The sequence below is a fragment of the Gymnodraco acuticeps genome, unplaced genomic scaffold (genome assembly GCF_902827175.1).
Source record: "Gymnodraco acuticeps unplaced genomic scaffold, fGymAcu1.1, whole genome shotgun sequence".
Classification (NCBI taxonomy): Eukaryota; Metazoa; Chordata; class Actinopteri; order Perciformes; family Bathydraconidae; genus Gymnodraco; species Gymnodraco acuticeps.
Window position 1 is genome coordinate 678456 of NW_022990251.1, and position 14043 is coordinate 692498.

General features: G+C 39.6%; 1 protein-coding gene across 6 annotated transcripts in view; it reads left to right on the forward strand.

Annotated features, from left to right (window-relative positions):
• The window catches only part of LOC117549000 (interferon-induced very large GTPase 1-like), a 91547-nt gene that overhangs the window by 26063 nt on the left and 51441 nt on the right, over positions 1-14043 (forward strand). The gene's annotated exons all lie outside the window — the stretch shown is intronic.

The following is a 14043-nucleotide window of genomic DNA, read 5'->3' on the forward strand; positions in this document are numbered from 1 at the left end:
GGTATATATTGCGGTTTTTTTAACCTGTTAAACTCCAAAGTCCCGGCGGGTACTTTACTTTTTTTTTTCACGACAGTGTCTCAGGGGATCGTAATATTTAAGAACCTATTAATGTGTTATACCAGATTAACGGAAATAATCTCAGCTAACTGACGATACAAACCATTTTATACCAAAACACAAGTCTCATAAGAAGCATCTAAATGACCCCTGAGCGAAAAATGCTAACGCACTTTGGCACAGAACTCAAGATAAAAGTACCCTTATTATTACTTATCGTAGCTGCACTTACAAGATATCCGATTAAAGCTGAGGTTCCACAGATTATTTAGGTATATAGTATCATCACTGAGTGATCTGAACTCGGACAGGGGAAGCAAACACAGACATCACAACACGTACCTTTACGTAGCTTCGAGGGGAGATGTCTCACCGTAGCTGTCAATCTGATCAAAAGACGTGTTCAATGGCATTAAAACGAGAAAGAAAAACGCGGCTGAATCGGTTAATCCATAGGTTTTTAACGTCTCTGTATTAAAAAATGATTTAAATTATAATCCATAATTCCATTTTTATGTAAATATCGCAGAGCAAAAGTTAGCTACTAATGGTAGCCACCAGAGTGGCTGCTGCTTCCGGTCTTGGCTATGCGGAAGTCTCTCACACACACATTACCAAATAAGGACGGTGTGATTTCCCCTCGATTCCATTGGCTCTGACGGTCAGAAAGAGATGTCACATGTCAAAATCCAGCAAGGTGGGCCAGAGATATGGAAAATCCACCCAAATGGCCCCAAAAGAGGGTTTTTTTGGTGCTAAATCTGTCTAAAAAGGTCAAATATCAGGGGAAGTTCTACACACACCAACACATGAACAAATAAGGAGTGAGAGTGACGACGCGTAGCAAAAACCGGAAGCTGCATACCACCAAGGTGGCTACCATTAGCAGCTAACTTTTGTGATCCGATTTTTACATAAAAATGGAATTATGGATTATAAACAATTGCTTCAAAGCCACAGATACATTATCAACCTATGGATCAACCGATTCAGCCGCGTTTTACTTTCTCGTTTTAATGCCATTGAACACGTCTTTTGATCAGATTGACAGCTACGGTTCCTGTGTTTTCTTTGAGAGCTCTATTTCTGTTCACAAAAATGTTCAAAAAGAGGTAACCACAAAGCTATATTTAACTGAAAATACTACGGAAATGTTTACTCAGAATTTTTCTTCCACACTTGCCCCTGCTAACATCTCAGTAAATGAGCTAGTAGATCATTTTAATTAAAAAATTAAAAATGTTATAGATGCCATTGCTCCAAGGCCATGACCGTGAAAACAGAAAAAAGAGAGTGTCGAAAAGCTGAACGCAGGTGGCGAAAAACAAATTTCCAGGTTCACTTTGAAATCTATAAAGAGAGACTTGGCCTTTATAATTTGGAATTGAAAAACGCACGACAATCGTTCTTCTCTGACATCATTACCAAAAACAAAAACAACGCACGTGCCTTGTTTGCTACCGTCGACAGACTAACTAACCCCCCAGTGTCAGTAGCCTCTGAATTTCTATCCACCAGGGCGTGCAATGATTTTGCCTCCTTTTTCACTGATAAAATTCAGAAAATCAGACAAGCAGTCAGTGCCTCTGCATCAGGAACAGCAAATGTGTTGTCCTATCTCCACTTAACATCAATTCAGACATCATGACACAATTCCATCAGATTAATGATAAAAACCTAGAGGACATTATTCAACTTCTGAAATCCTCCTCCTGCTGCCTTGATATTATTCCAACAGGATTTTTCAAAGATGTGTTGCCTTGCATGGCCTCAGATCTACTTCATATAGTAAACAAATCTCTTCACTCAGGTATTTTTCCACAGGCCCTGAAAACTGCAGTCATTAAACCGCTCTTAAAAAAGAATAATCTAGATGCTTCAGTAATGAACAATTACAGGCCCATATCAAACCTGCCATTTCTAGGTAAAATCATTGAAAAAGTTGTTTTTCAATAGTTGAGTAATTTCTTTCATTTAAATAACTGTTTCGATGTGTTCCAGTCAGGCTTTCGTCCAAACCACAGCACTGAGACTGCTCTTGTAAAGGTCTTTAATGACATCCACTTAAACACAGACAGTGGCAGAACTTCAGTGTTAGTATTATTAGATCTCAGTGCTGCGTTTGACACTGTTGACCACAGCATATTACTAGACCAACTGAAAAACTGGGTGGGACTTTCGGAAACAGTTCTGAATTGGTTTGAATCCTACTTAAAGGACAGAAACAACTTTGTTTCTATAGGTAAATACACATCTGAGTTGACAAATATGACATGTGGGGTTCCTCAAGGCTCCATCTTGGGGCCTCTTCTCTTTAACATCTACATGCTACCACTGGCTCAGATAATGAAAAACAACAAAATAAGTTACCATAGCTATGCAGATGACACACAAATGTACGTAACAATTTCACCAGGAGACTATGCTCCAATTCAAACACTGAGTAAGTGCATTGAACAAATCAATGACTGGATGTGTCAGAACTTTCTCCAATTAAACAAAGATAAAACTGAGGTAATGGTTTTTGGAGCCAAGTCAGAACGTATAAAAGTTAGCGCTGAGCTTCAGTCTGCAATGTTCAAAACAACAGATAAAGCCAGAAATCTAGGTGTAGTCATGGACTCTGACCTGAGTTTCAACAGTCACATTAAAACTGTTACTAAATCAGCCTACTATCACCTAAAGAATATATCTAGGATTAAAAGACTAATGTCACAGCAGGATTTGGAAAAACTTGTCCATGCTTTTATCTTCAGTAGACTCGACTACTGCAATGGTGTCTTCACAGGTCTCACTAAAAAATCTATTAGGAAGCTGCAGCTGATTCAGAACGCCGCTGCTCGAGTCCTCACTAACACTAAGAAAGTGGATCACATCACTCCTGTTCTGAAGTCTTTACACTGGCTTCCTGTGTGTCAAAGAATAGATTTCAAAATACTGCTGCTGGTTTATAAAGCACTGAATGGTTTAGGCCCAAAATACATTTCTGACCTCCTGCTAAATGATGAACCATCCAGATCTCTCAGGTCTTCAGGGACTGGTCAGCTTTCTGTCCCCAGAGTCAGAACTAAACATGGTAAAGCAGCGTTCAGTTATTATGCTCCAAATATCTGGAACAAACTCCCAGAAACCTGCAGGTCCGCTGCAACTCTGAATACTTTTAAATCCAGGCTGAAGACTTTTCTTTTTGTCGCTGCTTTTAATTGAACTATTCATATCTTAGACTGCACTGTAACTTTGATCCATGTACTTTTTTCTTTTAATGTTTAATTGACTGCACTGTAACTTTTATCCATGTATTTTTTCTTTTAATGTTTATTTTATTAGCTTTTCTTTTTAATGACTGATTTTAAATGCCATTTTCTTAATCTCTTTCATTTTTTGTAAAGCACTTTGAATTGCCTTGTGTTGAAAAGTGCTATATAAATAAACTTGCCTTGCCTTGCCTTACGGTGAGACGATCTCCCGTAAAAGCTCCGTAAAAGGTACGTGTTGTGATGTCTGTGTTTGCTTCCCCTGTTGCGAGATCGGATCGCTTAGATACTATACTTAAATAATCTGTGGAGTCTCAGCTTTAATCGGATATATTGTATGTGCAGTTTCGATAAGTAATAAGGGTATCTTTATTTTGAATTCTGTGCTAAAGTGCGTTAGCATTCTTTTTTTTAAATGAATAAAACCGCACGTCTCTGCGGTGTGAATACCGCGCATGCGCATACCGCGGTTATCACCATGACACGGTATATCGTTCAGCCCTAGTAGGTATCTATCTGCAATAATACTGAGCAGTTCAGACTAGCTGACATAATTTCCTGTGCCCAAATATGCAAAATATATTTTTTAAGTGATAACCTAATGATTTAGCAGACTTATTTTGTGTCCATTACCATTTGTAAGCTACAGATGGAACAAAATAGATAGCTTTAATAATAATAAATATATATAATGAATACAAGAAAAACCACACAGTGCAGTTGGTGTAAAAAGAGCTATCAAGCTAGATGGTAAAGCAGCTCATCTGCTAGCTTCTATCATACTATATATCAGCTGCTATCATTAGCTAACGTTAGCTAGCTAGCTTTATACCGTTGCTTGAACAATGCCAATGAACACAAACAGACATACCTCTGTTTTCCTGGAGTTTTTCCTCCTCTCTCTTTCTTCGCCTTTTCCAATGCGCCCCAGACGGCTTTTTGTTGGGGTTGCCCCGCTTCATGTTGTGACAGTGAAGTTCTAATTCTCGTTCAAGACGCGAGCGCGCGCGACACGCGAAACACAAATGGACAGAACCAAAGAAAACATAGAGGGGTGGTGCAGTGTTGGGGCGCCCCTACGTTTTTATTTTTCATATTCTCAAAAAAACAAATGAATGCTGATCTGAGCGGCGCCTAAAAAAAAGGAATCTGAGGGGCGCCTACAAAAAAATAAATATATAGCCTACATAGGCCTATTTAAAAAAAAAAAAAATTTTTAAATCTGGACTGCACCCCTGTGCTTACTCTACAGTTCAGCGCCCTAGGTGAACATTTATAACGCCAGTGCGGCGGGCCGGCCCTGCCTGCCAATATCCAGCAACTTCGCACAGCCATTGAAGAGGAGTGGACCAACATTCCACATGCCACAATCAACAACCTAATCAACTATGCGAAGGAGATGTGTTGCACTGCGTGAGGCACACCAGATACTGACTGGTTTTCGGACCCCCCCCAGACGCCCCCAATAAAGCAAAACTGCACGTTTCAGAGTGGCCTTTTATTGTGGCCAGCCTAAGGCACACCTGTGCAATAATCATGCTGTCTAATCAGCATCTTGATATGCCACACCTGTGAGGTGGGATGGATTATCTCGGCAAAGGAGAAGTGCTCACTATCACAGATTTTTTCAGATTTGTGAACAATATTTGAGAGAAATGGTTATTTTGTGTGTATAGAAAAGGTTTTAGATCTTTGAGTTCATCTCATGAAAAATGGGAGCAAAAACAAAAGTGTTGCATTTATATTTTTGTTCAGTGTAGATTCTATCTATATGGCGCTGATCTTAGCTATCTCTTAGTGGAGGAAAACAGTTATGACATCACGCGACTCTGGGATTTGTAGTCTTTCTAGTTGCGTATTTTTCATAGTCTTATATTTCAACAGTTTTACGACAAACTGTGACTTTTTTGACATGGAAATGATTTTTAAAGATTGACAAACATCATATGTGTAATTCATGGCACAATTCAAATGGGATCGAAAGATACGTTTTCTCTCTTCATTGACTTAAATGCATAATTTTTCCGAAATAAGGTCCCATGGATGGGCGTGACTTCGCCACTCTATGGTCATTATTTTTTTGCCACACACATTAAATAGGAAAATATTCTGAGCATGCGCAGTGTAGTTTTTACAGTCACCGTTCACTTAGACAGTAAGAGGGAGGGGCATGATCGGGTTTTGTCCCACATGGCTCTATAGAGCTCAATAGGCACACACTGTAGACACTAATTAGAAGAACACAGACTAAAACAGCAATGTACAGACGAATCAGATGATTAAACATGATCTTCAAATATATTTTATATATATATTTTTTTTTTTGTGCATTTTTTTGTAATCATTATTTGTAATACTTTCTACTGACACTAGGTGGAGCTGTGCCCCACCTGCCCATAATGACCAGTCACCACTGCACATTGCAGGTTTATTGCACAGGATTGCAAGAGTCTCTATTGTGTGGGGCCGTGGTGGTTATACAGTCATTCAACATAAAATCATTCTGAATAGTATCTTTGTTTATGAGTTGGTGAAAGCAAGAGTTCATAGTTACTGAACATGGGATACTGGCCCTCAAGATGGCACAATGTATCCAGAACCAATTATTGTCCAGTTGTCGATTAGTGTACTCCTTAATAATAATTTGCAGACCCCGAGGTCAGAGTTCTGAGCATTTCATAAATCTGCTGTATTCTGGTGCTCACAAATATCTCTATCCACCTCTTTCAAGTCATTTTACAATTCCATCAATTTCATTGCATGCTGCACATTAGATTATTATGTGTCTTCTCTTCACAAAAATCGACATTTGGGACCAACTTCAAAACTAATGGAAACAGAAGATTTCATTCTACTATTGTCAAAGGTTTTGTATCAAGGCATTAGGCAAGCAGTTTACTGATTGACTGCCAAAAATAGTCATCATTTTTGCAAGATTTAATTTCAGAACAGTGTTAAAGCAAAATGCAGTCAAATGTTAGAAATGTAAAACTAAACATTGGGTTTAATATTCATGTTTTTTTTTTTTTTTAACAGAGACACACCTAGAGAGCTTACTGGAGGATCTGGGGTTGGATCAACACTACAGAGAGAAGCTGTCCCTCAGCACAGTTCTAAGCATTGACGAGAAGACCATTACCGATGAACCTGCCAAGTGTAATTCAGATCTTCCATGGTATTTTCTGAAGAAACTAATGATGGTTAATGTGACAGCTAGGAATGTGAAATGTACATCTGCATGCGAGTCAAACTCTGGTGATCACTTAGATCTTGATAATCTTGACAAAAGTACACATTCAGGTGACACACTGAATCCCCTTGACATTGTCACAGCTCTCTTCCTGTGCTCTGATGGTTTTGTTCAGCAGGAAATGGCCCTCAAAATGTCCATGTGTCAGTTTTCCGTGCCTTTGTTGCTTCCCAACTGTGACACAAAGCAGTGCACACTCATGCTTTGGGCCATGAGAGACATTGTTAAAAAGTACAGACCTCAGTCACTTTCAGAATCCAAGGGATTTATTGAAGAGAGAATTGTTGTCTCTGAACTTCCAATGATATCTTTTGTGAGACTGGGTGAGTGCTCCTTGTCCAAGTCAGAGATCCTCAATAAGCTTCTGAGCAATTCTCAGCAGTACCATGACACCTTTGTTCACTCCAACATGGAGTGTGGTGACAGCCCAAGGAGAATATCCAATGGATTGGTTGAAATGACTTGGTATCTTCCTTGTGGGAACAAAAACATGGATGTCTTCAGCGAGCCAGTTGCTGTAGCTAACCTTCGTGGGGACATTGCTTCATTTGAAACACAATTTGCTTTCTTGTGTCAGACATCTGCAGCAGTTTTTGTGTTCTTTGATGCTTTGGACTCTGAGTGTGAGCTGCTGACCAACCAAAACCACCAGGCCCAGATCTTCTTGGTGGGTAACCGTCAAAGCAAAGATTTCAAATTAGATGCTGTAAAAAAGTTAGCAACCAAGTTGGACTTGACTAATAGCAACATCCTTTTAAAGACTAAGGGTATGAATGATGCAGACTTTGTCAAAGATTTGCGGGAAAAAGTCAGCAATGTATTTGAAAACTCACAGATGAAGATGGGAATTGAACAAATGTCTGCCATTGCCCATGAACATGGAATCTGGATTGATGAAGACTCGCCAGAGTGCCTGACAGCGAAGACAAATGCAGATGCCATCACTGCAGAAATTCAAGACCTTCTTAAATACAAAGAAGCTCAGCTTCCCTTGCAAGGCCAAATATGGAAGGACCTTACTTGCTTGGAGAAGGAAGAATTCCGGCTTCGGAAAGTTGGGTCTGAAAATATAGAAAAGTACAAAAGTGATCTTCAGCTACAAAAAAAACATCTTCGGGAAAAACAGAACTCTCAGGACATCTCAAAGGCAATGACATGTTTCATCAATGCAATATCAAGCCCAGGGATGGAGAGGTGCTATTTCCTGAAATGGATGCGAATGAACCTCGATAACGTGTCTCGGAAAAAACTCTTTGACCTCAGGGAGCAGTACAAAGAAAAATGCAAAAACCCTGAGAACAAAGAGGAGATCAAGGAGATTGACCAACAACTTGCCAACAGCTCATTAGGGACTGAACACTTCTTCCGTGAGATGGGGCAGATCTATGAAGCTTCCCTTTCCCTTAAAAAAACAGACCCAGCACGTCAACAACTACAGCATCTCCCAAAGCTATGTGCTGAGTTAATGCTTGATGGATTTCCACTTGAGCTTGTAGATGGAGAAGCATCCAACATACCTCTCAGATGGGTGACTGACGTTCTCTCTCAGCTCAATGCCTTGGTGTCTCCTAAGAACAAGATCCTAGTAGTCACAGTTCTTGGAGTTCAGAGCACAGGAAAGTCCACTCTCCTCAACACCATGTTTGGAGTGCAGTTTGCAGTCAGCAGTGGTCGATGCACTCGAGGTGCCTTTATGTTGCTGATTAAAATCAATGAAGATGTCAGAAAAGACTTCAACTGTGACTTCATGGTGATCATTGACACTGAGGGCTTAAAGTCACCAGAGCTCGCACAACTGGACAATAGCCACGAGCACGACAATGAGCTTGCAACACTTGTTGTGGGGCTGAGTGATATCACCATCATGAATATTGCAATGGAGAATTCAACAGAAATGAAGGACATCCTACAGATAGTTGTACACGCTTTCCTCAGGATGACAGCGGTGGGCAAAAAGCCCAAATGTCAGTTTGTTCACCAGAATGTGTCGGATGTTTCAGCCCATGACAAGAACATGCGAGACAGGAAACTGCTCCTGCAGCAGTTAAACGAGATGACCAAGGCAGCAGCCAAAATGGAAAAGAAAGAAGAGAACATGAGCTTCACTGATGTGATGGAGTACAGTCCAGACACTGGAAACTGGTACATTGATGGACTTTGGAATGGAAAACCACCGATGGCAGCAGTCAATGCAGGCTACAGCGAGGCTGTCTATGAGCTCAAGAAGAACATCATCCACATTTTGGGAAGTTGTGGAACGTCAGCTAATAACATCTTGGAGTTTACGGAGTGGATGAAGAGCCTGTGGACTGCAGTTAAAACATGAAAAACTTCATCTTCAGCTTCAGAAAACAGTCTCGTGGCTGATGCATACATGAGGCTGTGCACAGAATTCAACAAATGGGAATGGGACTTCAAAAAAGAAATGTACACATGGGTTACACAAGCTGAAACAAGAATCTCCAACTTCGGTACACCTGCTGATAAATCTAACAAATCTGACATGAGAGAACTTCATTTGTATTTGAAAAATGAAGTTTTGACAGAGCTGTCTAAATGGGAAAAAAAGCTTCTCGAAAATGTGCACAAGTACTTCAAGCAAACAGAGGGTCATGTCTATCTTGTTGAAGGATACAGACAGGAGTTTGCAAACAGTGCAAAGAGCCTTAGACAAGAAATGGAAAGCTCTGTGTTTAATCAGCTCACAGCAGCAGCTGACATCAGACAGGGGATGACAGAACTTGATAAAATCAAGGAGAACCACACAAAGGAGTTGGAGACCAGAGTATGTGCTTTGATTGAAGTATGTCGGAAGAAAAACATCAAGATGAAAGAGGAAGAGCTGGATGAAGAATTTGACAAAATGTGGATCAAAACAGTGAATGAACTTTCCTTTAAAGAAATGAAGGTTGAGGACATTTTCACCAGTGTGTCTCACCGCCTGAGAACAAATCTAAAACAGAAGGGAAGTCAAGCGAATGGTTTGTTGAGTAAAAAAACCCTGAAAGAGTATGGACTGGTTCCTTTTAAATATACAGTTGAAGGATTCTTGAATAAAGGTGCAGACAAAGTTAAACAGTGGTTTAAAATACCAGGTAATGCAAAGGCTGTACAACAAACAGCTGACAGCATCATTACAGATTGCTCACAGATGATGATTGACAAAATGAAAAGAAAAAGCAATTACCATGATACTTATATCGAGGAGATTCTAAACATGATTGATGAGAGGCTGGAAAACAATCAGGAAGTAGGAACAGACATCACTTTTGAAGTCTCTCTGAAACAGCACATATGTGGAGACGCAGCCAGAAGGTTTCAGAAGATGCATGAAGATTTCATCCAAAAGAAGGATCCCTACAGATGTCTGAATGAAAACAAAGAAAAGTTTCTTGCTGATTTCAAAGATGTGTTCCATAACGTAGACCAGTGCCAGAAGAAGGCAGGAGAATTCACAGACCGATGCTTGAAGCCTGCAGTCGAAGACTTTGTCAACCGTTCCCTGGGTCCTGATATCATTGGTGAAATGAGGACAAGTGAAGAGTTCAGCACAAGAACGTCCTTCCAGTATTCAGTTTTACTGGATCTGCTCTCCACGGGTGACTTTAAAAAGTACCAGAGCTTTATTTCCTCTTATGAGAAATATGTAAAGAAATGGATACTCAACAAAATATTGGAACGCTTCTCAAATGGGTCTACGGTGTTTGAGGAACAACATCTCCAGTCATGTGTCAACAGCATAAATAATGCTATCCAGAAAGCTAAAACAGAAAAGAGTGGCAACGTAAGGTCATTTGTTGAAGTTGTCTGTCAGAAACTTGGTGACAAACTGGTCATTTCCCAGGATGCTCTTGGGGCATTCATGACCCTGAACAAGGCCGACCAGGAACAGTTTGCTCACTGGCTCACTGAGTGTGTGATGGAGATGGCACAAACTCTTAGAGAGAAGTTTAAGAAAAGAGACATCCAAACTAAACTACAGAGCCTTCATGTGAATCCTCAGAACGAGCTTTTCAACACACTGATTGGATGTGGTAAACAGTGTCCGTTCTGCAAAGCGCCCTGTGAGGCAGGAGGAAGAGCCCACACTGAGCACTTCACTTCACTTCATCGACCAGAGGGTCTGGGTAGATACAGATGGAGTAATACCAACAAACTTTGCATTGACATATGCTCTTCCCTAGTAAACAGTGACATTTCTTTTCACTGCAGGGATACAAATGATCAATCGCACCCTTTCAAGCGATACAAAGAAATCTATCCGGACTGGAAAATCCAAGCAGATGCAAGCCTTCAGGCATCAGACTACTGGAAATATGTAATGGCTAAGTTCAATAAAGAGTTTGCAGCAGCATACGATGCAAACTCTGCTGATATTCCTGCAGCTTGGAAACTTATCACACATAAGCAAGCTGAAGCCAGCCTCAAAGAGTCATTTCATTCCAAATGAGAAACTTCAAGCTTCGTGCTCACAGAGGGTCACGTCCTCCTCATTACAGTCAGCATCCTCTCATTTAGATTACACTTGATTTATATGAAGAGAAGCACACAAAGTAACATGCTGTTTATGAGATGGCAAGGTTGACCAAATATTTCAACAACAACTTACAAGGAATTTGTAAACATTTCAGTTTGATTTACAGACGTTAAATCCTTCTTATTTTGGTTGTTATTGTAGTATCAATTAATCAAATTTGATTTGATGAAGTGTTTTTATTTCCTTGAAGTAACTGATGCAAAAATATTAGCTTTTATGTTTTTCTGTGGTTTTGTCGTAAACATATTAACAATTTCAATGTTTTAAAATATCATTCAGTCTTCATGTCAACATCAAGATTATACAATGTCTTTATTTTTAATTCAAATAAGTATCTGGTTCTTATTATTTACATTTTTATTGACACGTTTATAATTGTTGTCTTTTCATTTTTTGAGCTGCATCAAAAGCCACACATTTAGATGTTTAAATCAGTGAATGAATCATTGTGTTTTAGTGGTGGTACAGTCAACATGTAAACATGACAGAAAGTCTGTTGTAATCAAGTTCAGTTTGACATGTGACCGTTCCCCAGAGTTAGAATCTATCCTTATTTTGTTTCATTTATATATTTACATATTCAATGTTTAACATATCATTCAATCTAAATGTCAATATGTAGTTTACACATGCAGTTTCTTCTTACCTTTTTGAGTGCTAAATGTCATTTTCTTACCAAAAACCTGAAAGTCTTTCTTTGTATTCCAATCAAGTATTTAGCTCCAAACAGGGACTAAAAATCAGCAAATATTTACATTTTTATGTTCATGTTATAATATTTACTCAAAATGTATTATGTTAGTTTTCATTTTCAAATGCCACATTTTTTACATTTTTAGATCAATGAAAGGATAATTTAGTTCATATTCAGCATGTAAACACGTAAACATGACAACAAGTTTGAATCAAGTTAAAGGTGGGGTAGGTAATTTCAGAGAAACCAGCTTGAGTGCGCTAGAATTTGAAAATACACAGCCGGAAAAAATCTGCCACTTCCTTACAGAGCCCCTCCTCCAACACACACGAACGCGCACATGACCAATGAGGGCACGAGATAAGTTTGTGCACAGATGGAAGGCTGACAGGCAGGTAGGCCATCCAGTTATTTTAGCCGGGCCGGCTCAGATGATTGGTCGTGCTTTTTACTACGGCTTCCACAGATGACATTTTTTTATGGATTTTTTGTCAAAGCACTTAAGATATTCATTGCTATCGGGATGTTAAGAGCATTCAATGGAATATAACAAAAAGTGTATCTCGAGCCGGTTCCTCAAACTTACCTACCCCACCTTTAAGGATGATATAAAGATGGTATTATTTTTGTGAATATTTATTTTGTTGCATTTTGCATTGCAAGTGCTATTGTCAACAAGTAACAGCATCATATATGATCTTTCTTTTACTCAGATCTTCTAATCTTTTGTTTCTGTGAAGTATCTGATTCTTTATATTTACCTAATAAAAAATACCATTCATTTCTTTATACTGTTCATTTCTTTATAATGTTAACATGTATACTTACTACTGTATACTATTTCAATAAAGAGACAACATCTGCAGACTGGCTCTGGATGTCTTTAATGTTTCCCAGATCAGAATCACAGCATACTTTTCTTTTAATAATCATCTTTATTTTCCATTCCATTATTTCAAATTGTTCTTCATTTCAAGTCTTGGGTTTCTGAATTCAACAAAGAATGTAAAAACAAGACCACAGGTGCAACTCTGCAATGAATCGTGTGTGTGTGCAAAGTCTCTGTGGTGGTCAGTGGCAGCGCTAGGGGGTGGCTACTTGGGCTCAAGCCCCGGATGTTTTCTGAAAAGCCCCGGATGTTTCACTTAAAACAAATTTTTTTTTTAAAAAACGTCTCGGGAGTAATGTGCAGTACCGGAGTCCACCAGAGAGGCAGCCACTGTGGGACATTAGCCTGCGTACTGCGTAGCCTGCCCTGAAGAAGAAGTGATCCTTCCTAGTGCCTGACAAGTTTTAAGCTAATAGCATATACAGTTATGGATATTAGAAAGTTATTGTCATTGAAGCAGCCGGCGCCACAAGCTGCAGCAGCAGCAGTATCAGCAGCAGCTGACAACAATGTCATCACCAGCAGTCAAGAAATGGATGATGTTTCAGGTTTGTTAATCTAATGGTGATATCTGCACTCTGGCTGACTGAGTAAGAAGTGAAAAAAGAGTGATATAACGTTAATGTTATAGCTAGTAAACATGGAGTAACCACACTAAGTATACCCTTATATGTTAGTATGTATAAAGAACATGACTAAAAATTATCCTAAGATGTAACGTTAACCCTTCATAACTCAGTCTACTTTTAAGACACTAAAATAACTTATTCCAATTTTTATTTTGTTTTCACGCGTGGAATTATACCGGCTCTCGTTTCAGTACACATAACAACAGAACTGACAGGCAACCCTCTGAATCAGACTCCGATTGGCTCCGAACTGCATCGCTGGCGTGGCTCGCTACAAAAGTTGAGCAATGCTCAACTTTTGACGCCTCGGCAGAAGCGTCAGCCAATCGAATCATATGCCAGTACAAGCTCTAGCCAATCAAACCGCTGCTTGTGTGTCAGGGGCGGGAGATTCATGTGATTGGTTGTTGGTCGAGTGTCAGACACGCCCGCCGGCAAGCGTCAACGCACGCCGCTGTGTGGACGGGCCGTTACACTCTTTACGTCACAAACAAAGATGGTGGATGAGAATAGATCTATAAAACGATAAGCAATGCGCCAGAATCAAGGTGAGACTATCCGCATCCTTTAAAACTCTACGCACATTCGTTTCAACTTAATAAGTAAACGACTATTTGAGTGAGTTAAGGCATTAGTTTGCTTCATTAAAGGGTGTTAATGAGTGTTCTCCAGTGCCTTTTGTCAGCTTTAAGGTGTTATTAAGGTAGGGTTAATGTTGCTCTCAAAGTGC